Source organism: Megascapheus bottae, chromosome 9 (assembly GCF_031878675.1).
Source record: "Megascapheus bottae isolate mThoBot1 chromosome 9, mThoBot2.hap1, whole genome shotgun sequence".
NCBI lineage: Eukaryota > Metazoa > Chordata > Mammalia > Rodentia > Geomyidae > Megascapheus > Megascapheus bottae.
In genome coordinates, this window is record NC_143517.1 from 45,735,241 (window position 1) to 45,760,526 (window position 25,286).

At 36.2% G+C, this 25,286-nt stretch overlaps 1 long non-coding RNA gene and 1 pseudogene across 3 annotated transcripts in view; one reads left to right on the forward strand and one right to left on the reverse strand.

Moving 5' to 3' along the window:
• LOC150059125 (uncharacterized) overlaps positions 1–25,286 on the forward strand; it is a 71,263-nt gene that overhangs the window by 30,512 nt on the left and 15,465 nt on the right. The gene's annotated exons all lie outside the window — the stretch shown is intronic.
• LOC150059126 (spliceosome-associated protein CWC15 homolog pseudogene) lies at positions 926–1,883 on the reverse strand (annotated as a pseudogene).

Genomic DNA, 25,286 nt, shown 5'->3' on the forward strand with positions numbered 1-25,286 from the left:
TACCAAGTCCTGTGTCCTAAAGAACTGTTAAATAGTTAACCTGCTTGGCAGCATTTAAAAAAGTTTTTTTGGTGTTACAAACAGAAAAATCCAATGATACAAAAAATAACAGTGAAAGGTACAGAATTGTGCAATGGAAAAAATAACAATAAATATCTGGCTAGACATTAAAAAAAATTTAGTGTTAATACTGGGGTTTGAATTACTTAAGGCTTCACTTGCTAGGCAAGCACTTTTCCACTTGAGCCATTCCACCAGACCCTTTCTTATAATGGTTATTTTCAAGATAAGGTATCACTTTTTGCTTGGGCCAGCCTGGATTATAATTTGTGCTTCTCCATGTCACTAACACAGATGCCACCATGCCCAGCCATTGGTTGAGATGGAGTCTCACACTCTTTCTTTTTTTGGCTTGAGTTAGCCTTTAACTATCCTCTACTGATCTCCAACTCCCAAATAGCTAAGATAATAAGCATTAGCCACCACACCCAGCTTAGCATTGGTTTTAGTAAAGCTGAACAACAGGCATCAGTTTATTATAGCCCAACGTCATTAATTAGGAACATCATCTAACTTTATCCTATTTCCATATTCACCAAATATCCTTCTTATTACCAAGAGTTGTTATACAAGATAAAATGTACTCGTTCTCAAGCTAATTGTGTTCTCTCCATATTCATATTTATCAATGTGAACTATAAAATCGAGCCATAGTTTATATATAACTTCACTGAATATATGAGTAAAACCAGAAGAAAACTATGGGACACAATCGAGGATGTTGTTTAGGAATATATTGAGCAGTAGCTTGGCGAGGTGGCTCATGGTAATCTTACCTAATCAGGAGGCTGAGATCTGAGTATCAAGGTTCGAAGCCAGCCTGGACACAAAAGGATCTGAGACTTTTTTTTTTTTGGATATTTAGATTGAAATATTTATTATAAGCAGATTCATTTTCCCTACGTTATAAAGAAAATATGACTGGAAACATTCAGAGGATGAAAACTGATAAAAACAATTCTCAAGTCCATCATCAAATTCAGCATCACTAAAGGAACATTTTGGAGCTTATAGTTAAGGAGCTTATATATCATTTATACAGGGGGAAGGGGAAGAAACTACAAGAAAAAAGCCAAACTGATCCATAACATTCTATTGTTTAAGCACATAAAACTGTACTACTTAATGTATTTCCCCATGAACTTTTTATGAAATTCAGATCGCAGAGTATCATTTACAAATCGTTTGTCTTTCTTCTGATCATCTACACCTTTTGCACAGTTCTTGAAGACAACATCATCATCCCACCTTCTTTTCACTTTGAAGTTGGCCTGAGGCTGAGAGGGGCCAGTGAGATTAAGAAGAGGGTTTCCACTCAGAATGTTTTCCATACGAATCCTCTCTTCTTCTGCTTTTTGCTTTTTGTTCCTTTCGGGCCTGTTCCTCAGCTCGCTCTTTTTTAATCTTTTCCAGTTCAGCTAGAAGTGCTGCAGTATCATCATCATCACTCTCCTCTTCAAAATCTTCATCTTCCTCATCTGTTAGAGGGTCATCCGCATCAAGATTGGCAGCAGGAATCTGGTCTAACCGAGGCTTCTTCGATACTGAAGTTGTTTGTTCTCGGTTTGGACGATCCCTATTTTTCTCTCTCGCAGCAGCTCTCTCTCTCTCTCTTCCAATTCTCTCCTGAAGTCACGGTTACGAACCTCTTCAGGGGCATCCTGAGTAGTTTGTCTGTATTTTATCTTTGTGTGAGAGGGAAGGTCTCTGCTTGAATATTGTTTTGAAAGTTGACTCAAATCACCTTCTCCTTTTCCTCTTCCACCTCTTGCAGGTTCAAAGGTTGGCCTGGCTGCTGTAGTCATCTTTTATTCCAGGTCGGGCACCGAGGGGATCTCACACTGACACCATGGCTGCTCCTCGCTCCCAGAAGCCTCTGCCAGGATCTGAGACTTTTATCTCCAGTTAACCTCTAGAAAAAGAGAAGTGGGCCTTAGCTCAAGGGTAGGGTGATAGACTTGAACTGAAGAGCTCAGTGCCCAGCCTGAGCTCAAGCACTATGACCCACAAAAAAAAAAAAAAAAAAAAAAGAATACATTGAGATCAATATTCTAAGACAAGAGCATTACATTAAGTTCTAGTAGAAACATGATTGCAAAGTTCTAGGGCAACCTAACGGACCTGTAAGTTGCAGAGTGCAAGGAATATGTTGATTCTTCTTCCTGGCTTCATGAGCAAAGAGAAGGAGGTTTGGAAGACAATATAAATTTCAATTAGAAGGAATAACACAAAGTAGTTAGGAAAATGCTCAAGACCCCAGTTTGGCTATTTTGACAGTAGAAAGGGCTCCATGAAGAGCTGTGGACCAAATTATTTTCAATTTTGAAACATAATATGATAAAGTAGTAACTTTCTCTTCAGTAAAATCACTTCTCCAGGTTTAATAGTTTGGTTTGATCTATTACCAAAAAGTCTTTGGAGGATGAACATAAAAATGATTGCAGAGCATTTGGTAAACATAAATTAGTATAAAACTCAACATTAACAAATTTCCAGCAAATGTCCCTGAAGCCATACAACTTTACGGAGTTGTTTCTTGATACATTAAAATGTTTTTTTTTTTTTCTTATTCACAATGCTTTCCTAGCTGGCCTGATTCACTTGATATTGATGATCTACACTGTAATAAAATTTAAGCAGAGAAATTTAATACAGTCTGAATTAGGAACCACAGCTTCACTGGGACTTAATGTATCATGTTGCAGCATAACATTCTAATATACATAATTTCCTAAATCATGCATAGACTTAGGGGAGTACTTAAATATTCAAGCTCAATTCTCCCCTAAGTGACTAGAATACAGTTAACAGTATAATGGCCTGCATGCAAAAGTTACAAAACTTTCCACACCCAGATTCTCTAGCAAAGGAAAAGTAAAGCAACAACCACATAAAAGATCTCCTTGGCAGAACAACTTCCAGCATTTGATGATGTAACAAAGGAAAGAGAAATTAGTGTTTCTCAAATGCCTACTCTGTGTTAACCTTTTCACTGGTATTTTAATATACTTCAGTTATCAAACAACTGTAAATATAAGCATTAAATAATCTCATGTTACTTTCCCCCCACATCTTAGCATTAATTGATTGTATAATGGGGGTCTCCATTTTGACTTAGCTATATATATATAGATATATATATACACACACACATATATATATATTTTTTTTTTCTCAGCATCCTCTCAGTCACTAGGTCAAATTACTTTTTAAAGTGTGTGTGTGTACTGGTATTGAGGCTTGAACTCAGGTCAGGACCTAGGCCGTATCCCTTAGCTTTTTCATTCAAAGCTAGTGCTCAGCCACAAGCGGTGGTTCACCCCTGTAATCCTAACTACTCAAGAGGCTGAGATCTGAGAATCAAGGTTCAAAGCCAGCCCAGGCACAAAAGTGCCTTATCACCAATTAACTACTAGAAAACAGGAAGTGGTGCTGTGGCTCAAGCTGAAGAGCTCAGGGACAGCTCCCAGGCGAAGAGTTCAAGCCCCACAACCGACAAAAAAAAAAAAAAAAGCCTCCCACTCTACCACTTGAGGTATACTTCTACTTCCAATTTCTGTCTCTCTTCCTCCTTTTCCCTTTCCCCCCTTTATTTTTGCTAGTTAATTCGAGACAATAGTTTCACAGACTTTCCTTCCCTATCTGGCTTCAGACATGATCATCAGATTTAAGCCTCCTGATTAGCTAGAATTATAGGTATGAGTCACCAGTACCTGGTCTCTCACATTGTTTTTAAGGAGGCTAAGCTCATGTTGCGGAAGCTAACAGCTGGGAGGAGGTAAGACTGGGATACAGAATAGTTTTCAACCTGCTTATTTATTTGTCTCATAATCTATGTCTGAAATTAGGAGTTCAGAAACCTGCCTCTGAATTATATAATGGGTATTTAAGTATCAGTCCTTCATCAGACAGTTTTTCAGACATGTATGTCCTCATGCATTAAGTTAAAAGGTCTCTATTGCCTTCTTGAAAGGGATATCAAACCCATGTTTGCTTTCCTAGCATATTTTAAGATTTCAAGAAGAAAACCCTAACATGTTCACTGTAAGCTTCTGAATGGCAGAGATAATAACCTTGTCTCACAATACTCAGTTTTTACCTGGCTTTAAGCAATCTTTCCCTGAGTCAAGCTATAATGGTAGGTTATGTTTTAGGTAAATTATGGCTTCCTCTAAGCACTGAAGACTGAAGCCCAAATTCTCTCAGTTTTGTATCAAATAAGCCAATGCTTGTATTAATGGACTTATTTGTTTGATAGATGCAAAAGAAGAAAATATTTGGCAATTGCTTGTTTCTACAGTCATATTGGGTTTGGCAAACTGAGTGAGTGGCAAAGGATTTGGATGTTTTCAGCTGGCAGTAAGGAATAGAAAGAATTCTCCATTTTCTCATTGACATTTTAGTTAAGGAAAATTCTGTGCTGTTATCCTGATAGTTTTATATATTAAAACAAAACTTTCCATGGAAGACAACAGATGGAAGAAATAAGTCTATACTTTTTTATACTCAAAAGCATAAAATCTTTTAGGAGTAGGAAGGTTACAATTAGAATTCACTCCAATTTCATAAAAGTTAATTATTTATATAAATAACGATAATTGCTTCAAATGAATAACTAAATAAGCAGATGCTAAATAGAGAAGTATTTTGTGTGTAGATTTTAGAACAGCCCTAATCATCTCAGATTATTGATATTCATAGCCTTGTATGCCCTCTCCTGCTGTGTATGGGGTAGACTTAGATAACTGACTAGAAGAAGGTGAGATTAACGGTGCTTGACATGAAAGATACTTTAGCTCTATTTTTTCTCTTCTCCATTCTTTTCCTTGTCCCTCTCTTACATCGATGTATCTCCATTTTCTTTTCAGAATCATTTGTCTTGTAGGAAGCTAGCTGACCTCTCATAAGCAACCTTACAAAGAGGCCCATGTGACGAGAAACAGTCCTCTTGCCCACTGTCATTGGAGTGAATGAGCTCAGAAGTGGATGCTCTAGTCCCATTTAGGCTTTCTGATGTTGGTGACCTCAGTTTGACTGCTGCTTTGAGAGAGTTTCTGAATTGAAAGGACTCAACCATGCTCCTTGTCAATTTCTGATCCTGAGGAATTGTGCAAAATCATTATGTGCTTGTTGTTTTAGGCCACCCAGCTTTGGAATCATTTGTTGTGCAGCTGAAAAAAACTAATATGGAAGGAGGAAGACATAATATTATGGTCTTACTGGGAAAATGTTTGACAAGAACAAAATGATATGTTCAACAAGAGTGCTTCATTTCTAAGTAGATTTGTTATAGTAGGCTTTAATAGCCCAACAAATGAGAAAGCTAGAATAATTGGCACATTGTACAAAAACTAGGCACCTAAATGTTTAATCCCAGAAGCTGTTAGAGGATAGTTTTCAGGAATCCATATTTTATTTTTATTATGTTATTTTATTGTAGGGTTAATGTATAGAGGGGTTATAGTTACAGGGACCCATACTTTAATGGATAAATTGATATTGCAAAGCATACAAAAGAGTGTGTCTAAACATATGATTCTAAACATACTCTAAACACATGTTCCTCTTCCTCATTCTCTCTGTCACCAGCATCACTGAGGCTGTCCAAATGAATAACTGAGAAATTGTTTTATAGAGAAGCATTTGGGGGTGTATTTTCTGGAACAGTCCTCATGTACCTCATGGCTAGCATTTAATTGCTACCAGGTTATTTCTTGTTGTTTAGCCTTGTCTCCTCCGCTAGACTGTAGGCTTCTTAAGGAAAAGATCATGTCTCTTTCAATACTCATCCCCCAACCACAAGTTCTTCTTATTTGAAATGTGAGTATATGTGGATTTATTTCTGTATACCTTCTCTGAAACCACAAACATTTTGGACCACTATGCACAAATCACTTCAAGTTGTCACCATCTTATCTCTAGTGAGATTCAGGGTCTTCTCCGTTATTTGTTTCTGCCTTTTTTGGCTTTTCTGTAGTATAGCTTGTATTCCAAATGTATTATTTGTATTTTGGGCCTTATCATGTGGTGCCAAGAATTTTGCTAAGTGCTGAGAGAACATATTGCTGTGGCTGAAACACCTAGTCTCTACTTTCCTACCATCTGTTACCTATGGATTTTGTACAATATTTGAAAAAAGTAAGTAGACTTAAGTATACTTAACACTGTGGCAACTCCATAAGTAAGTTCCTAACTCCATAAGTAGTTCCCTACTACTTATGTTTCAGTCACAGGAAAAAGACTGCATGAGATCTTATACAGAATGCTTTTCAGGACAGAAAAATCCCCTTACGAATGAGGGGCAGAACAAATGAACAAAAAATATAGAGAGATAGAAAAAGGGTCATACCTTGTAGTAGCTAGCTGGTTATTGTCTGAGTATATTAAGAGAGGAAAGACCTTAGAAAATGATTTCTAATTCTGTGTTATATTAAAAAGTCTTAACTTGAGTAAGTAGATCTGTAAAGTATATTATACAAAGATTGAAATTTTTCTTGAATTATTTACCACAATTCTGTGAAGTAAGTTTAATAGGGGCTTCTTAAAAGCCATCTCCTTCAGAAAATCCATGTGTACTATACTTATTATAATTTAGAGTCAATTCACATTCAAGCATCTATTTCCATTCATGGATTCTGGGTTTTTAATTAGAGTAGTGACTTTTGATCTTTATTAATTTTGTTATGCTATTCCTACAAAGTGCATTATACATGAAAAGTAGCCCACAAGTATTTGCTGAATGAAACACATAGTATATTAAAGCTAAAAGCTATAAGAGCAGTTGTTAAATACATGTTTGATCAAAAAAATAAAACACTTGAGAGAAATAAAATCAACATGAAGGGCTACTCAGAAGTGTGACAGTACATTTTTCATGTAGGATTTTAAGTATTGATAGTTGATTTCCATTCATTTCCTCTTCATTTAAGTAATATTTTCTCTTCTCCAACACATTCCAGGTAGACTTTTCCATGGTTTTGTTCTGGAAAAGAGACCTATCCCCAAATTTATTCTTTCTTATCTTTTTCCTAAAAGAGTCAGATAAAAAAATAGCTCAGCTTACTCCTTCACAGCAGGTCAAAATGTTTGAACTTTAGTCTGCAAGCAATACTAGCCACACAATGTGTAAGAAAAAAGAAGTGACTTTGCAAAGCTAGATACACAAGACTCTTCAGTCCATAGTGATTATAATGTTTTTTTCTTGGCAGTGTGGGGATACACGGTTCTGACATTGAACACACAGTTTTTGAAAGCTGTGAAATGAATATTTGCAGGAGGAAATACAATCTAATGTTTTTATTTAGGGCTAAGTGAGTATTTAGGGCTAAGGAGTTTAGTTTAGGGGAGATGCTGTAGGATGGTAGGACTCTATACCTCAATTATGAAGGGAAACATAGTTACCTTTGAAGGATAGAACCACTTGAGCCACAACACCACTTCCAGCTTTTTTCTATGTTTGTGGTACTGAGGAATCGAACCTGGTCTTTGTTCTTGCTAGGCAAGCACTCTACCACTAGGCCAAATTCCTGGCCTCATCCCTGAGTTTTGTTGCTCAAGACAGCAACAAACCATGTTGAGCCACAGCTCGACCTCCAGTTTGGGGATAGATAATTGTAGATAAGTATCTCATGGAGTTTCTTGCCCAGGCTAGCTTTGAACCATGACCCTTAGATCTCTGCTTCCTGAGTAGCTAGGATTACAGATATGAGCCACCAGTGCTGAGAATAAAAGGGATTTAGATAAGAAATAATGCATATGTAGTAGAGAATGGCTTGGTTATAACTGGTTCTAAACATTGAGTTTGGATTTACTTGAGGAGTTCAGTAAAACAAAAGTTCATGTGATCTGTCAAATGTCCTTGAAAACCTCTATAATAGGAGCATACCTGCAGTTGAAACTTGAGTTCATTGATTCATTCCATGTTCCATGGAGACCTGGAGTGTCACAAGATTTTAGAAAGGATCTTGGATTTTGTTAGGTTTTTAGGGGAATTATCAAGGAATAAGATGTTACCAGGAATTGGGGATTATTCTATGGTTGGTACCATAGAACTTCGATGGAAAGAACAATGTTAAAGCTATAACTGATAAAGAAAAAGCAATTAATAAAACTGGTCAGAATAGGGGATAGTTGAGTATTCTCATGGTTTGGGTAATTCTCCTGGTTTTATTCTGTGCTTTCACTTGATTACAGACTGGCTATTGTGATCATGGATTCTTTAGTGGACTTGTCTGCTGTAGTCATTCTTTGAAATTATTTGTGCTTAACAGGAGAATACCAGGGCCTAGCTATGACTGCCAGATTAGCTGCTGGATGTCAGGAAATGTTTTTCAGATGCATGAAAGATACTGATCTACTGGCAGACAAGATATCTATTTTTAATAAGATACTTTGTGATTCTGATTGAGAGAATCTGACAACCACAATTGGGAAAACATTCCTGTTAGGATGTGAGACTCAAAAAAGAAGAGAAGATTATAGAGGTACTTGAAAAACAGTTCAGTAAGTTTGAGCAGGATTTTAGCAGAAATAACCATAAAAAGTTATATAAGCAAAGAACAATACTGCAAATAACGACTCAGGAAAATTAGTATTTGGATAATGAATAGAAAGGTTTGATAAGGCCTAAGGGATGGGGACAGGCCTGGTTATGAATAGAGAGAAGAGAAGCAGAAAGACCACAAGCCAAAAAATGAACAAACAAAAAACCCCAAACCCTCTTTCTAGAGTACTAGCCTTGCATGACTATAAATAGGATTAAATATTGGTGATAGGAATGGGAAAAATGTGAACGATATTAAATCTGAAACTCATTCACATTGAGTCTAAAAGACAGGACTAATTTCAATATTCTTAGTAGAGCTCAGTTCTTTAAGGCACATATAATCAGCTAGTAGGTTTATCTAAATGACAACATATAGAGAAAAGGGAAAAATCAGTAGTGATTTAGGGCAATTTGGAAAAGAAATTCATTTCAGATTAAGGGGAATCAGTTCAGTCATGTTTAACTTTGTGATGGTGGAATGTTGAAGAGGAGACATACAGCCAGTTAACAATGTGGGTTTGGAGTTTGAAATGAAGACAAGTCAATGTAGGGTTTCCAGGATTAGCATGTGAGAAGACTGAGGTCAAAGGAGTACATGAAATTTTCATGTACTGGGTAGATGAAGAAAGAACGGGAGACAGAGTCAGCTTCCATTGATTTGCCATGGCTCTCTTATTTTCTCTCTCTTTCTTTCTTTCTTTCTTTCTTTCTTTCTTTCTTTCTTTTTTATTGTTAGGGTAATGTATAGAGGGGTCACAGTTATATTTGCCATATAGAAGGAACATTACTTCTTATACGTTGATACCCCTTCTCATGTTTTTGTCCCCATTTACTTCCCCCATCCCTACCAATCATCTTGTTTCCCCCCTTCCCTTTCCTATTTCAAATAATCAAATAAATGTATATACAATATTCCAGGTAACAAAGTCAGATACAGTAACAATATGAAATTAACCAAAAGGCAACAAAAGAGAAGAGAAATAGCATAGTACATTAAGAAAAACTATCACACAAGATAAAGCTCTTGTTTCCATATCCTAGAGATCCTTTCATTTTCTTTCATCCTATATGTACCTAGATTTCGAGTTATTGTAATTCTATGCTAGGAGAGTCCTAGATGTGTGCTAATTATTACAAATGAGGGAAATCATTGAGCCTGAGTTCGTTTGGGCCTGGCTTATTTTACTTAAAATGATTTTTTCCAAGTCTTTCCATTTCCTTACAAACAGGGTGATGTCATTATTTCTGATGGCTGCAAGAATTCCATTGTGTATAAATACCACATCTTGTTGATCTAATTATCTACTGAGGGGCATCTGGATTGGTTCCATATCTTTGCTATGGTAAATAGTGCTGCAATGAACATCGTTGTGCTAGTGAATTTAGTATGTCCTTGTTTCTGGATGATTGGGTAAATGCCAAGTAGTGGAATTGCTGGGTCATAAGGGAGCTCTATGTTTAGTTTTTTGAGGAACCACCAAACCGTTTTCCATAATGGTTGAATGAGTTTACACTCCCACCAACAGTGTAGTAGTGTTCCCTCCTGGCCACATCCCCACCAGCTTCTGTTGTTATTAGATTTCTTGATCCTGGCCATTCTAACTGGAGTGAGGTGGAATCTCAAAGTTGTTTTGATTTGAATTTCTTTTATGGCCAGAGATGTTGAGCATTTCTTCATGTGTCTATAGGCCATTCATATTTCCTATTCAAAGAAGTCTCTTGATAAATCTTTAGCCCATCTTTTAATGAGATAGTTGTTTCTTTGAAGATTTGTTTCGGAGAGATTCAATTTTTTAGCTGTAGATATATTTTAGATATGAGGTCTTTGTCTGTTGTATGGCCAGTGAAGATCTTCTCCTACTCTGTGGGCTTTCTATTTAACTTGCTAGCTATGTTCTTTGGCATACAAAATCTCAGCAGTTTAATGCAGTTCCATTTGTCCAAACATTCTTTAATTTGTTGTGTTTCTGGCTCTTTATTAAGAAAATTTTGACCTGTGCCAAGGAGACCTACTGTATTTCCTATTCCTTCTTGTAAAGTTTTCAGGATATCTGCTTTTACCTCACAGTCTTTGATCCATTTGGAATTAATCCTGGTGCAAGGTGACATTAGACTCTATTACAGAGCTATAGTAGCCAAAATAGCTTGGTACTGGCACAAAAACAGGCCTGAAGAACCATGGAATAGAACTGAAGACCCAGAAATCAACCCGCAGACCTATGGCCACCTAATCTTTGATAAGGGAGCCAAAAAATAGAATGGAAGACAGCCTCTTCAACAAGGGGAGCTGGCAGAATTGGTTAAGCACATGCAGAAAACTAAAGTTGGATCCTTCTATGTCACCCTGCACCAGGCATCTTATTTTCTATCCTAGAAGATGACTCTATGTTAAAGGGAAAAAAAAGCATATCTATTCAAACTAAACCATGTAGGCCTTGTAGACTGTCATTTCTAAAAGCACCAGACAAATTTCTAATAGATCTGTAGCTTTTATAACTAAACTGAAATTTTGTTACCTGTAAAAAAGTTGATACTAAATGTGACACCAGATATTAAATATGGGCCAAGAACTGAAGTTAAAATGCTTGCCTCATATGGGAAAGCATGTGTTGTAACCAACACTAAATCGGGAATAGCTAGTTTGTTAACCTGGGCATTTCCTTTTCCCAAAACACAATCTCTTTGGTAGGAGTGACCATCTTCAGAAATATATCCTTTCATATTGCAAGATAAAACCTGAGCATTCAAACTTGCATAATTGTTCCCCAAAGAGTAAAAGTATCAGATCATTTTCTGTGAGTAGAAACTGTGTAAGTAGAACCAGACCAAATCCTTTTGGCTTGGTTATATCCAATCATGAACCAAGCTGTCGAGTAAAGTAAGCTTGAGGCTGAAGCATCATTTTTTTTACACACACACACACATTTTTTTCTTAGTCATACCATCTGGATATACAGAATTGATTAGGGCTTCTTTTCCTTTAAACCTTAGACACATATTTATTGTCTAGCCTTCTTCTCGGGGTAGTACTCCAGTGTACGGCAATAGCAGTTTGGGTAATCTATGAGAAAAGGGCATTGGCCTATATCTAAACATATATATGCTTTAACTCAGTATACATCAGCATAAATATTAATTCAGTATCTGCCACGCTTCAGGTCAAGATGTGTGCAATCTTGCAAAGTGACAAAGAAGACTGAAATAATAGATATCATTTGTTCTACTTTATGTAACTGAGTTACATATTCCAGGACTGACTGGAAACTAGGATGTAAACATTTAAACTACCTTTGAAGTCCCTATTCTTTAAAACATATCAATTTATGTGACTAGAAATTTCTCATATTTCTTGGTTGCTTTATATTATAAATGGAGAAAGTGCTGCTGGAAGTTTTGATCACTTTTCAACTTTTCATTATTTTATGATAAAAAATGGTGCTGACTTTGTTACCTGATATATCTGTATATATTTGTATTTGGTTATTTGAAATTGGATAGGGAATAGGGGAAAACAAGATGAGGGGTGGGGGTGGGGGGGAGGGAAATGGGGACCAAGACATATGAAAGGGTATCAATGTATGGGAATTAATGCACCATCTATCTCGCAAATATCATGTAACCCTTCTATTAACTACAATAAAAAATATATGAAAAAAATGGTGCCGGGAGCTGAATTGAGGGCCTCCTGCTTGCTGGTTAGGTGACCCTGTCATGGGCTCATCTTGCCAGCCAATTTTTGTTTTAGTATCACTTTCTGATCCGTGACTCCCATATAGCTGGGGTGAAGGCATGAGCCACCATATTCAATAAATTTCAGGACTTTTAAAAAAATATTATTTTAATAGCTCACAGCATGAGAGCATCAGTTAGATATGAAGTATAAAGACATGGAAGTATTCATTCTTGTGAGTACATTATAGTTATACTGGAATAGACCAATCAAACACACTGTTTAGATTTTTTTCCATATATTTTTATTGTAATTAACAGAAGGGTTACATTATATTCACCAGATAGAAGGTGCATTACTTCACAACATTGATACCCTTTCTCATGTCTTGGTCCCCATTTCCCTCCCCCGACCCTCGCCCCTCATCTTGTTCCCCCCCTTCCCTATCCTATTTCAAATAAACAAATAACCATATATACAATGTATCAGTTAACAAGGTGAAATACTGTAACAACATGAGATAACAAAGGGACAGCAAAAGAGATGAGAGATAACATTGTAGGGGTTTTTAGTCTAGGTCCCTCCCGACCAGTAGGAGGGATAGAGAGAACTTGCCCTGACCAGGACCAGCCAAGAAAGGAGAGGGCCAACTGACTGCCTGCAGCCAGCCCTTCCTCACTGGAGGACAATCAGACGTGTCAGGGAGACCCATCAAGGCAGGATCTCATTTATTGAGGAAGTACATTCAGCTAATATAGGGTGCAGGAGCCTATCAGCACAAAGGTGGGCAGGGCGGGGAGGTCCACATGTTTACTCTCACTGTAGGTCTCAGCAGAGTGATAAAGCAATAACACAGTTGTACCCAATGGTAATCAAGTCTCAGCAGAAAGTGATTCACAATACCAACGATATAGCTCAAAGTTAGGCATGGCGTTCATACATGACGGCTCATTTCTTTGTGTGGTTATCTTACTCAGCGATGCAGATTCATGGGCCAACCTGGCTCTCAACAAACATAGCACATTAAGGACAATAATCACTGATTATATGGCTTTTGTTTCTATATCCTGGAGGTCCTTTCATTTAGCGTCATATTATATGGCCTTATGTATCTAGGTTTTGCTCTATTGTCTCTGCTAGGAGAGCCCAAGGTTTCTACTGATTATGACAAATGAGGGAAACCATTGAGCCTATGTTCCTTTGAGTCTGGCTTACTTCACTTAATATAATTTTCCACTGTTTAGATTTTTATCTAAAGTTTAATATGAGAGGAAAAACTAAAGATTGAATGATTTAAATGGTAGAGTGCCCATCTAGCAGGCATGAGACCTTGAATTCCTAGCCCTAAGAAAAGAAGAAAAATAATGTAAACAGATAAAAAAGGAGAGAGAAAACTGGATTATATTAATTATATTTAGGATTTGTCTCCATACTTCATTTTTAAGCATTATCTTGTACTTTTCTTCTAAAGCTTGCATTTTCCAATATTGCTTAGGATTTTAGATTCTCTAGAGTTCTGTTTTTCCAGTCCAAGCCTTTGATAGTGTCAGTACAACTTTATTTGATGTAGTGGCATGATTTCCCTCACTTCCCCTTTTACACAACAGTCTATTTCTCTGGAATATTTTGAGGCAGTTCCTACCATTCCCTGCGGGGTGGGACTTTTTTTTTCCTGCTATGTTGTTTGCTTAAACTATGAAGCCATTTCAAATAGACATATTTTATCATCTTTTTTTTTCCTTCAGAGGAACCTCCCTATAATTTATGGTTGTTAATAACCTCACAAAAATGACATTTCTAACATTTATTTGTTTTTCTCATAATAAAAGACAGTGGCTTTTCAGTAATAGTTTGAATCCCTAAATATTGAACAGTTACAAGGAATTGTTGTTGACATACTTTCTTGATGAAGTAGTGTCATGAAAGTGAGACACACACACACACACACACACACACACACACACATATAACCATTTGAAAGATAGGAGTAATAGCTATTACCAATAATAATAAAATCTTAACATAAAGCTCATTTGTTTTGGGGTTAAAAAAGAGAACATATTTTCTAATGCACTTTTAGGAGAGCAAAATATATTAGGAGTAAATCTCTTAAACAAGCATTTAGGAATAGTGTATTAGTATCTTCTTCATTGTCATTATTATCAGGGTGCCTTCCTGACAGCATAAATGTGGTATGTATGCTGGTTTACTTTTTTCTAATCGTCAACTCTAGTAAGATGCTCTTTGAGAACTTGATAATCAGTTCTAATATAAAGCCAACAAATACATTAGATTGTTATAAACAAAGGAAATGAATATGCTTTCCTTTTCACAGATATAAACTTAAATACTATTTTATAAAATTACTTGAATATTTCCCTGTCTGTTGAGGAAGTTTCCACTTTTTTATTCACCTACAAATGTTCCCTGACTTACAAATGTGTTACCATTAGCTACATTCCAGTATAATGTTAATTACAGCAAATAAATCTACCACACTTGTACTTCAGCCACTCTACTAATTATTTCAGTGTTATATACCCATTGTGTCAGAGTGTAGGAAGGTCAGGAACCCCAAAAGACAATTTATACAGTATGCTACACTGACTAATTTGAGTGAACAACATCCTTTTAGATATGTTGTGTAGCATATTCTTTTTTTTAAGAAAAAAGGAGCAATTTTATCTTATTTTAGAGATACTTTCTCATTTTATTTTTAGCTTTTCACACATTATTTTGGAGATTGTATATTTGTAGAGTATTTTCAGATTAATTTCTCTCATACACATACCCTCATTTCCCTGTCCCACCATATTGATATCCTCATTATTACACCATCAGGCTGGTATCATAATGAACACACATGGTTCATTATTTTCCATGGATGATAAATGATTATAGTCATATTTACATTAGCATTCATTCTTGATTTTGTATGATCTATTTTTTGAAGTATGTAATATATAGTGTGTAGCCATCATCACAGTAACCACAATCAATATTTTCTCTAATCTAAAAATTCTCTGTAGTCTGTTCATTTTTCCCTTTCTCCCCAACTTCTAAGCTACCACTATTTTTTTTTACTATTTAAATAGTTTTGCCTTTTCCAGAATTGTTGCTGTCACATAGTATGGCACCATATTGTGGGCTTCTTTCACTGGTTATTTAGGTTGTTCTAAGTCATCCCATTCTTTAATAATTTCTTTTTAGCAGTGAATAATATTCCATTTTCTAGATGTACCACAGGTTATTTATCCAATCATGTACTAAAGGATATCTTGCTTCCAAGTTTTGGAAATTATAAATGATGCTGCTATAGATAATCATCTACATGGTTTTGTGTAAATATTACTTTTCAGTTTTTGGAGTGATAAATATCAAAGACCATTATTGCTAGATGATATGGTAAGAGGTTTTTGTTTTTGTTTTGTAGGAAAACACCAACTACCTTCAAAGGTCTTGTACAATTTTGCACTCTTGTCAGTAAAAGGCGATTCCTGTTTTTCTACATCAAGAGCCAGTATTCTTGACAGCAGTATTTTGAGTTTTATTATTTGAAAAAGTGACATAGTGGTATCTCATTGCTGCTTTAAATTTCATCTCCCACCAAAATTTCAGAACACATTTATGTATGTTTGTTAGCTATCTGAAGTCATTTTGATGTGTCTCTTAAAGAGTTTGGGTCTATTTTTAATTGAATTATGTGTTTCCTCATTGTTGGGTTTTAAGAGTTCTTTGTAGTTTGGATAATAATTTTTATTAGATGTATGTTTTGCAAGAAGACATATCTTCTCATTCTCATGACATTGAGGTTTTTACTTTTAAAGAAGTTCCACTTACCAATCCTTTCTTTCATGGCTCATGTCTGATGTTATGTCTAAAAAGTCATCATCATACTCATGGTAATCATTTTTTTCTCGTATTCTATCTTCTAGTAATTTATTTGTTGCCACTCCTGGGCTTGAACTCAGAACCTGGGCACTGTCCTTGGGCTTTCTCAAGGCTAGTGCTCTACTACTTGAACCACAGCACCACTTCTAGCTTTTTCTGTGTATGTGGTACTGAGAAATTGACCCCAAGGCTTTGTGCATGCTAAGCAAGCACTTTACCACTAGGCCACACTCCCAGCCCTCTCTTGTCTACTTTTACAAATAAGAATAGATAATATATTTTCTGCTAAACTAAACTCCCAGCAGGAAGAGCAGTGATTGAAAAATAAGTTATAAAAGATAAGATAGATAACATTATTCAAAGATTCTGAAACAAGTCAAGAAGCCAAAAATAGCTTGATAAAAGAAATCATCTTTAGCAAGTTGATATTTTGAAAGCCTGGAAAAAGTAGACACTTCACAAAGGACAGAGGTTATCCCAGGAAAAAGTTTTCATGAAGAAATAGCTTGATAAATGGATTTTAATGAAGCACATATCCCACAAACATACAAATTTGAAGCAATAACAGTCATATACGGTACACGTGTAATGATACTATATTGGGCCAAATACAGAGGAACCAAAGACCCAATCAATTATCCTACATTATTTGAGTTAATCAAAATTAGCTTCCCCAATATGCATTTCTTATACTATAAAGCAATTATAACTTTCACAAATTATGGTTTCTGTAGAAAGAAAGAGAAAAATGAAGGAAATTTTTAAAAATGATTTTCAAAATGCATTTTGTTCTACAAGGGTAACTAATTTGAATTGTATGTGAAAGCAAATAAATTAGCTTTTTTTTTTTTTTGGTCAGCTGTGGGGTTTGAACTCTGGGCCAGGACTCTGTCCTTGAGCTCTTCAATTCCAGGACAGCGTTCTACCACGTTAAGCCACAGAACCAGTTCCAGTTTTCTGGAGGTAAATTGGAGAAAAGAGTCTCATGAACTTTCATGACCAGGCTAGCTTTGAACCATGATCCTTAAATCTCAGCCTCCTGAGTAGCTAGGCTTATAGGTGTAAGACACAGGCACTCGCCACACCTTTTTTTTTTTTTTTTTTTTTTGAAACTAGGAATTGAACTTAGGGCTCTGTCCTCACAAGTCCATCCCTGGAACAATGCCACCTACCTTTTGCTTTTAGGGTTGTTTCAGATAAGGTTTTACACTAAATTTGCCCAGGCTGAACTCAAACTATGATCTTCCTATCTCAATCCTGAGTAGCTTGGATTACAGGTATACCCACCCCATGCTTATAGACAAAACTTAAATAATAAAAATTTGTCACATCAGTCTCTTTCTATTATTACTTCAGGACAAAATGTGTCTAATATTAAAACATTAATTGTGTACTTTTAAGTATTACAGTTGACAGATATTTATCAACTGAAGATAAAACTTCTTAAATTGAATGATTTACTGTAATATTATTTGGTGAAATGGTATGTGAAGTCTATGGGTAAAATAAATATCAGATAGTTTATATGATGAATCTGTGAAGATTCATTCTATTATTCTCTCTGTTTTTATGTGTGTCTTCTGTAATGAAAGATTAAAGTATTTTTCAACAATTGATCCATTACACATAAACATTTCACTTTGTCCAGAGAAAGCAATACAAATGAACACATAACCTCTAATAACCTCAGTTATTAGAACATTTTTATTATGGAAGTTTTCTGGGTCCCTACCTTTAAAAAAAATGCAGTAGCTTTCACAATTTTATTTTTCGACATCATCTAAGTTTTTCTTTCAGAACAAATGAATTTTGTTTTTAGAATTTCCAGTCCAGGAACACCAGAAATCTTAAGAGATGGACAAAAACCAGGTACTTAGTATACAGTTTTCCACTGTGCTTTATGTACAGTAAGTTCCCGATTCTAAAAGCAGAAAAGGCAGGATCTTTATGCCTTAGGTAAAGATGTCTCATTTGTTCCATGAGCAACCTGGATAAAGAGTCGTGTTTGGAAGCGTGGCTTTGGCTATCACCTGACTGGTGTCAGGGAAATATAGTATCCTCAGCCTCTTGCAAGAGAAGAATGCTTGCCTCTCACTCACACAGTGCTTTATTTGCAAGTTGAAATCCCAGAGGAGATAGCCTGACTACCCAGCTGCAGAATGTGTATTCAGTGATTGCATCTGTTGCCATGGAAACTGAAATATACCCGATAAACGACACACCCCAAACAGATTAAAATTGACTTAGGGAAACTATGCAGTTATTACAAAATTTATGATAAAACATTTTTATTATACTTCCCTCATTTTTAAATGATATAGCCTGTGAAATAGAATTTTCACAGATATAATTTTTCCTGTTAATTTGGTAATAGAAAGGCTGCTTCTGGATAAATTGGTATAACAGTTTAAATAGCTGCATACTACAGCAAATGGATGAACAGTATAAAATATAATGCTAGCCATGAATGACATATTTATTAAAAAACTGTGAGTCCCCAAATACAGTCCTAAATATATTTGAACACTATAGCACTACAATTGAATTTTGTGTTTAAGGTGTCTTACTTATTTTAAAAACTTTTTTTCCTAGTTGTTTAATTACTATGTCAACCTTAATTTAATGATAGTTACTACTTATACATTATTTACTATATCATGAGAAACTATCTTGGTTTCATCTCATTGAATTGCTAGTAGTATCTGAATCTGTTGCTTTTGTTGGTTGTGGGGCTTGAACTCTAGGTCTGTCTGGGTGCTGTTCTTAAGCTCTTCAGCTCAAGGCTAGTGTTCTGCCTCTTGAGCCACAGTGCCACTTCCAGTTTTCTGGTGGTTAACTGGAGATAAGAGTCTCACAGACTTCTATGCTTGGGATGGCTTTGAACCTTGATCCTCAGATCTCAGCCTCCTGAGTAGCTAGGATTACAGCACATGAGCCACCAGAGCCCAGCTTATTTTTTTAATCATTAATATAAAGGAAAGCTGAATCTCAGAGAGATGAGACATCTTGGAGCATAGGTTAGAATGTAAACATCAGACTAAGGATCTGTAAGCTTAGTAAGCTTGGAGCCCTTTCCTATGGACTGTCAATTGTATTAGTGTGATAAAAGCTCATCACAACACTGGTGGACCCTATGTTTCCAATGGCATATCTGCAAGTAGTTTCTGCTACACGCACCTTAAATTTACTTTGCAAGCTTCTTTCTCACAAATCATATTGTAACCTTTCAGAAGATAGAAAATGAAAGTTCTATAATATTTTGTACAATATAAAACATGAAAAATACTAGAAATATTGTTATATAAGAAGGGGATGAAAAACATTTATGATGATAATATTAGTTGATTGAAATGTAAACAGACTCCTCTCCCCTTACATGACCATAATGCCTATGCAGTTAGAATTGGTGATTTAGACAAAGGGGAAAGGTAAGCAATGACTGTGTGTGTGTGTGTGTGTGTGTGTGTGTGTGTGTGTGTGTGTGTGTGTGTTACTAAAGTTTGAACTCAGGGCCTTGTGCTTGCCAGGCAATCACGTTACCCCTTGAGTCACACTATAAGCCCTTGTTGCTTATAGTCATTTGCAGGTAGGGTTTTGTGCTGTTGCCCTCGTTGATCTAGACAATGAACTATAATTTAAACTTCAGCACAGCTGTAATTGAAAACATGTACCACCATTCAGAGTGTTAGTGGTTGAAATGGGGGCGATTTGCTTGATTTGGCCTTGAATCATGATCCTTCCAACTTTTGTCTCCCAAGTAAGTAGGACTACTAGTACTACTATTCCTGGATGAAATTATAATTTTTAGATGCACCCCCTTACTAAGACATTATTTAAACAATGTTGAAGCTATTGTTGATAGCAATTTTTTAACTTCATAGGAAAAGTAATTGGTGGTTAGTATATACTAAGGTAAAAGAGCAAATGGGAATTGTATTTGAACACTTCGGGATTTTGTGTTGTTAAATTTGTATTAGCTATAGAGCAAGGGGACACATGGTATATATTTTATACAATATAGATCAAGGGGACACGTTCCCCCAAATCTGGAAAGGTTTACTTTCCTATTTGTCACTCTGAGTTATTTTGGAAGAAGCTGGAACAATGTTCCAGTGTTCTGAATTCTGTTCTTGGAAATTACTTGTAATTTCTAAAGTAAGTGCACAGATATAGGAAATAGTTATGCATAGATACAGGAAATATGCAGTTGCCAGGAGTTGAAATAACTAGATCTTAGTCTGTACCTTGCTGTGGATCCAAAGATAATTCTGGTCCATGGTTTTCTCATCTTTCAGACCTCAGTGAAATAAACTTGCATAGGTCTTTCAACTCCAATTAGTATCAAATCCTGTGGCATAAGAATTGATATATTTTATTTTATCCTCAGTTTCTCCACTGATTCTCACATTTCAACCTCCTGAGCAGCTAGGATTACAGACCTGAGCTAGCAGCACCTGGCTTTTTAATCTTTAAAAATATTCATGTATCTGTTTGTATATTTGCTTATTCTTCTTCAGACATATTTGCTTATTCTTCTTCTTACCATGTAGCTCAGGTGGACTTTGAATTTGCAATCTTTCTGCTTTGGCCTTCTCAGTGCTGGGATTATATATCATCTCACTCGAGGACAAAGGATCGCTCCTCTCCTCTCCTCTCCATTCCTCTCCTCTCCTCTCCTTTCCTCTCCTCTCCTCTCCTCTCCTCTCCTCTCCTCTCCTCTCCCTCCTCTCCTCTCCTCTCCTGTCCTCTCCTCTCCTGTCCTCTCCTCTCCTTTTCTCTCCTCTCCTCTTCTGTCCTTCCTCCCTCCCTCCCTCCTTTCCTTCCTTCCTTCCTTCCTTCCTTCCTTCCTTCCTTCCTTCCTTCCTTTTTTCCTTCCTTCCATCTTTTTGCTACTTAGGAAAGAGAAAAATCTCTCAGATTTGTCTTCTCTTGCTGGCTTTGAACAAAGAATACCAAACCTCTTGCTTACTAAGTAGCAAGAACTATGGATATGAGCCATTGGTGCCCAGCAAGGGACAGCTTTTTAGAAGAACACACTAAGCTTGAATGTTCTGCTTGATTAATTATATTGACCTAGACGTTGTAGAGCTCTCCCAATGGGATGTTAAATTTTACCAGCTTTTGAGGGAATGGGTGGCTAGGAGAAGGATGGGTAAGAATGTTGAAAGAGGTAATAGATCAAGGTAGGTTGTATTCATAAACTGCTTTGTTAACTGGTAACTCTTATATAACTATTTAAAGACAATAGTGATATATTTATAAAATATTTATTAGCTTACTTTGATTCTAAACCTGTATCCAAATAATATTTTCTTAAATTATTCCTTAATTGAAAAAAAACTTTTAGAAAGAAGTTCTGATAACCCATTTCTTTCTGTTCAGCATATAATGGCTTGTCCTACATTTCCTACAACCCTAATCATTCATTGTTTTATTAAAGTATGTACCAAATCCCATTTCCTTTGTTTATACATTTCTCTGTATTGTTCCGATGCTGCATTGATCTTACTGTAATTTCCAAATCATTGTCCAGACTATGTGATCTGATTAATTCTTCAACATAGATAAGATAGTAAATTACATTGGCTTTAGTATTCTCTTACCCTCAATGTATGCCAGTGATGGTGAATCCCAAACTTGTTACAGAATTTTTAAGGAAGCTTTACCTAATACCAATATATATCCCCTCCCTTCCAATGGAGTTTTCATTGAATGGGTCATTGAGTGGCAAAAATGCACCACACAGGAAGGTTTGAAAGCAGCTCAGGCAATACTGTGCAGCCAAGGTTAAGAACCAGTGATCTCCATCTCCATTCAACTTACCTGCACAAGGTATCTAATGCTACAAGCTTTCCTGTGAACTACTCTTGTCCTTGAGGATTCAATGATTTGTAATTACTTTAATCATAAGGAGATTCTTTTTCAAAAGAAAGATTTCCAGAAAGCTATATGTAATGTTGTTCCTACCAGAGGTGGAGAACATAGAACTTGTTGAAATCCTTTGATGCATGACAAAGACAGACAGGTACACTAGTCAGTCACCCATCTGCCAGTATTGATCTCTTGTCTGGCCCCTAAATAATGTATATATTCAAATGGTCCTTGGCAGAAAAAAGATTCCCTACTCTTGCTAGCGTGTCTCTCTGTTTCTGTCTCTGTCTCTATCTCTGTCTCTCTCTGTTTCTTTGTCTCTCTGTCTCTCTCTCTGTGTCTGTCTGTCTGTCTGTCTGTCTGTCTGTCTGTCTGTCTCTCTCCTGAATATCTGGGAAACTTTTTATTACTTGATGGCTTCCTCTACCCACATATTCAATTCATTCTGATCTTTGTATATCCACTCTCCCTGTCTGTCTTTCTCTCTGTGTGTCTCTATCTCTTTCTCTCTCCACTCCCCAGCTATGTGGGAAACTTCTCTAACATCCTAAGGTCAGGAAATACATCTGTCTACTAAACTGGAAATTGCAACTACCCAGTGAGCAACTTTCTCCTAATGTAAATGAAGAGGTGTCTCTATAAGGGCACAGCCTCATAGGCGTATTACTGCTACTTATAGACAACAGTTTTTTAGTTCTTGGTCTCCTGTTTAAGAGACAGACACAGATTTCGAATTTTGTTATTTTTACTTGGACTCTCCTAGTAGAAGATTATAATAGCTCAAAACCTAGATACATAAGTCCATCTAGGATGAGGCTAAATGAAAGAATCTCCAGGATATGAACCCAAGAGCTATATACTGTGTGATTGTTGTTCTTAATTACTATGTTATTTCTTTTTTATTGTAATTAATAGAAGAGTTACATTACATTCGCCAGATAGAAGCTGCATTACTTCATACACATTGATACCCTTTTTCATGTTTTGGTCCCCATTTCCCTCCCCCCACCCCCGCCCTTCATCTTGTTTTCCCCCCTTCCCTATCCTATTTTAAATAAATATGAGAAATATTTCTCATCTCTTTTATTGTCCCTTGGTTATTCTCATACTGTTACAGTATCTTACCTTGTTTTCTGGTATATTGTATATACGTTTATTTATTTGAAATAGAGAAAGGGAAGGGGAGAAACAAGATGAGGGGAGGGATGGGAGAGGGAAATGGGAACAAAAACATGAGAAGAGGTATCAGTGTGTGAAGTAATGCACCTTCTATTTGGCGAATATAACTGTATCCCTTCTATTAATTACAATAAAATAAATTTTTGTTATTTTTAAAAGTTCACAATGGGGAGAATCTAACAGACTTGATATGGTTTGGCCCTCAGTCGAGTTTTCTCAGAAGCAGGCTGACATAGTTGCAAAGAACTCACTGCCTCTGTAGGGGAATGAGACATAAACAAAAAGGTGATCATTTATCAAGTGGACAGTTATGAAATGGCCTACATGATGCCTCAAAGAGATAATTCTGTATTAACTATGAGACTTAATTTCAATATTCAAAGAACTTTAATTAGTGTTTTTTCACATATATTTTTTATTGTAATTAATAGAAGGGTTACATTATATTCACCAGATGGAAAGTGCATTACTTCACAAACATTGATACCCTTTCTCATGTCTTGGTCCCCATCTCCCTCCCCCCACCCTCGTCCCTCATCTTGTTTTCCCCCCTTCCCTATCCAATTTCAAATAACCAAATAAGCATATATACAATATATCAGATAACAAGGTAAAATACTGTAACAATATGAGATAATAAGTGTTTTATTAATGGAGTATGAACATGGAACACAAAAGAAATCAATTCTAATTTTTTTTTCTTTGCCAGTCCTAGGCTTAACCTCAGGGCCCAAGCACTTTCCTTGGACTTTCTCAAGACTAGCGCTCTACCACTTGAGCCTCAGCACAACTTCTGGCTTTTTTTCTATGTATGTGGTACTGAGGAATCTAACCCTGGGTCCTTGTGCATGCTAGGCAAGCACTCTACCACTAGGCCAAACTCCCGGCCTGTATTTTAGGAAAGCATCAAGGAAGAACCTGTATTTTCATCGATAATGGAAAGAACAGGCAGAGCCATTATAAAGAATAAGAGCCTGGAAGTGAGTCTGGTGACTTACAGAGCGACTGGGCTGCAGAACTGGAATGCAGTGGGAAAACAAGTCATGAAGAGTTGAAATTTGAGCAGAGGGGAAAGGAGTCTGAATAGAGGAAATATATGAGCAGACTTATACTGTAGAATGATTAATCTGTTCCAAGGTTTGTAGTGTAAAAGAGGAGAGGATCTGAAAGTAGATAAGAAGATAAAGAGGTAATAAAAGGGTCTAATCTAGATTGGAGTAAGAATGAATTAGCAAGAATGAAAAACTGAGAAATTATTCTTGAGAATTTCAGGATTTTAAATAGCTTGCCAGAGGCCAGGGGAGAGAACTTTGAATGAGAATATAATTATTTTCCCCAAATTCTGGCTGCCTGAAAATATAGTTTAGCTAATCCTCTCCAATGTCACCTTTGCTATATTTATTTTATTTCATGCCATTATTCAATCAACTAACATTTACTGAACACTTGATTTGATCAGGCTTTATGGTAGAAGGAGATTGAGATATGTTAAAAAAAAATGACCAGTCTCTTCTGTTGAGGAGATAGACATAAGAAACAATGGATGAAAAGATATGATTAAAAGCACTACATTACCTCATAGGGCTGCTGGGAAGATTAAATGAGATCACGTCTGTAAGATGCTTAGTTAGGCACCATGCCTGGTACCCAGTAAGCGCTCAATAAATAGTGGTTATAATTCCACATAAAATCCTATGAGAGCAAAAAGAAGGAATAATGAACTGTCTTCAGATATTGAGAACAGATTCAGGGAAAAAGTGAGAAAATGAAGCAGGCAGAAAGAAAGAAAGATGGTCATTCTAGATAGAAAGACAGGAGAAAAATCCTGTGCAGGGTACGAGGTATGAATTTACAAATGGTAGATTTAAGACTGATAAGGTAAGTTCAGTCTAGACTTCTGATAGCTACCAAGTAACAATAGTAATCACTCCTATGTATCTTAGGGTAAGAATAAAATAAATGAAAGCAAAATTTCATAGCTATTACATCTTGGATGGATTGTTTGGATAATGTGAAAATAAATAATTTCATGCCAACATTTTAATGTGATGCCTTTTGTGTATTTCTGTC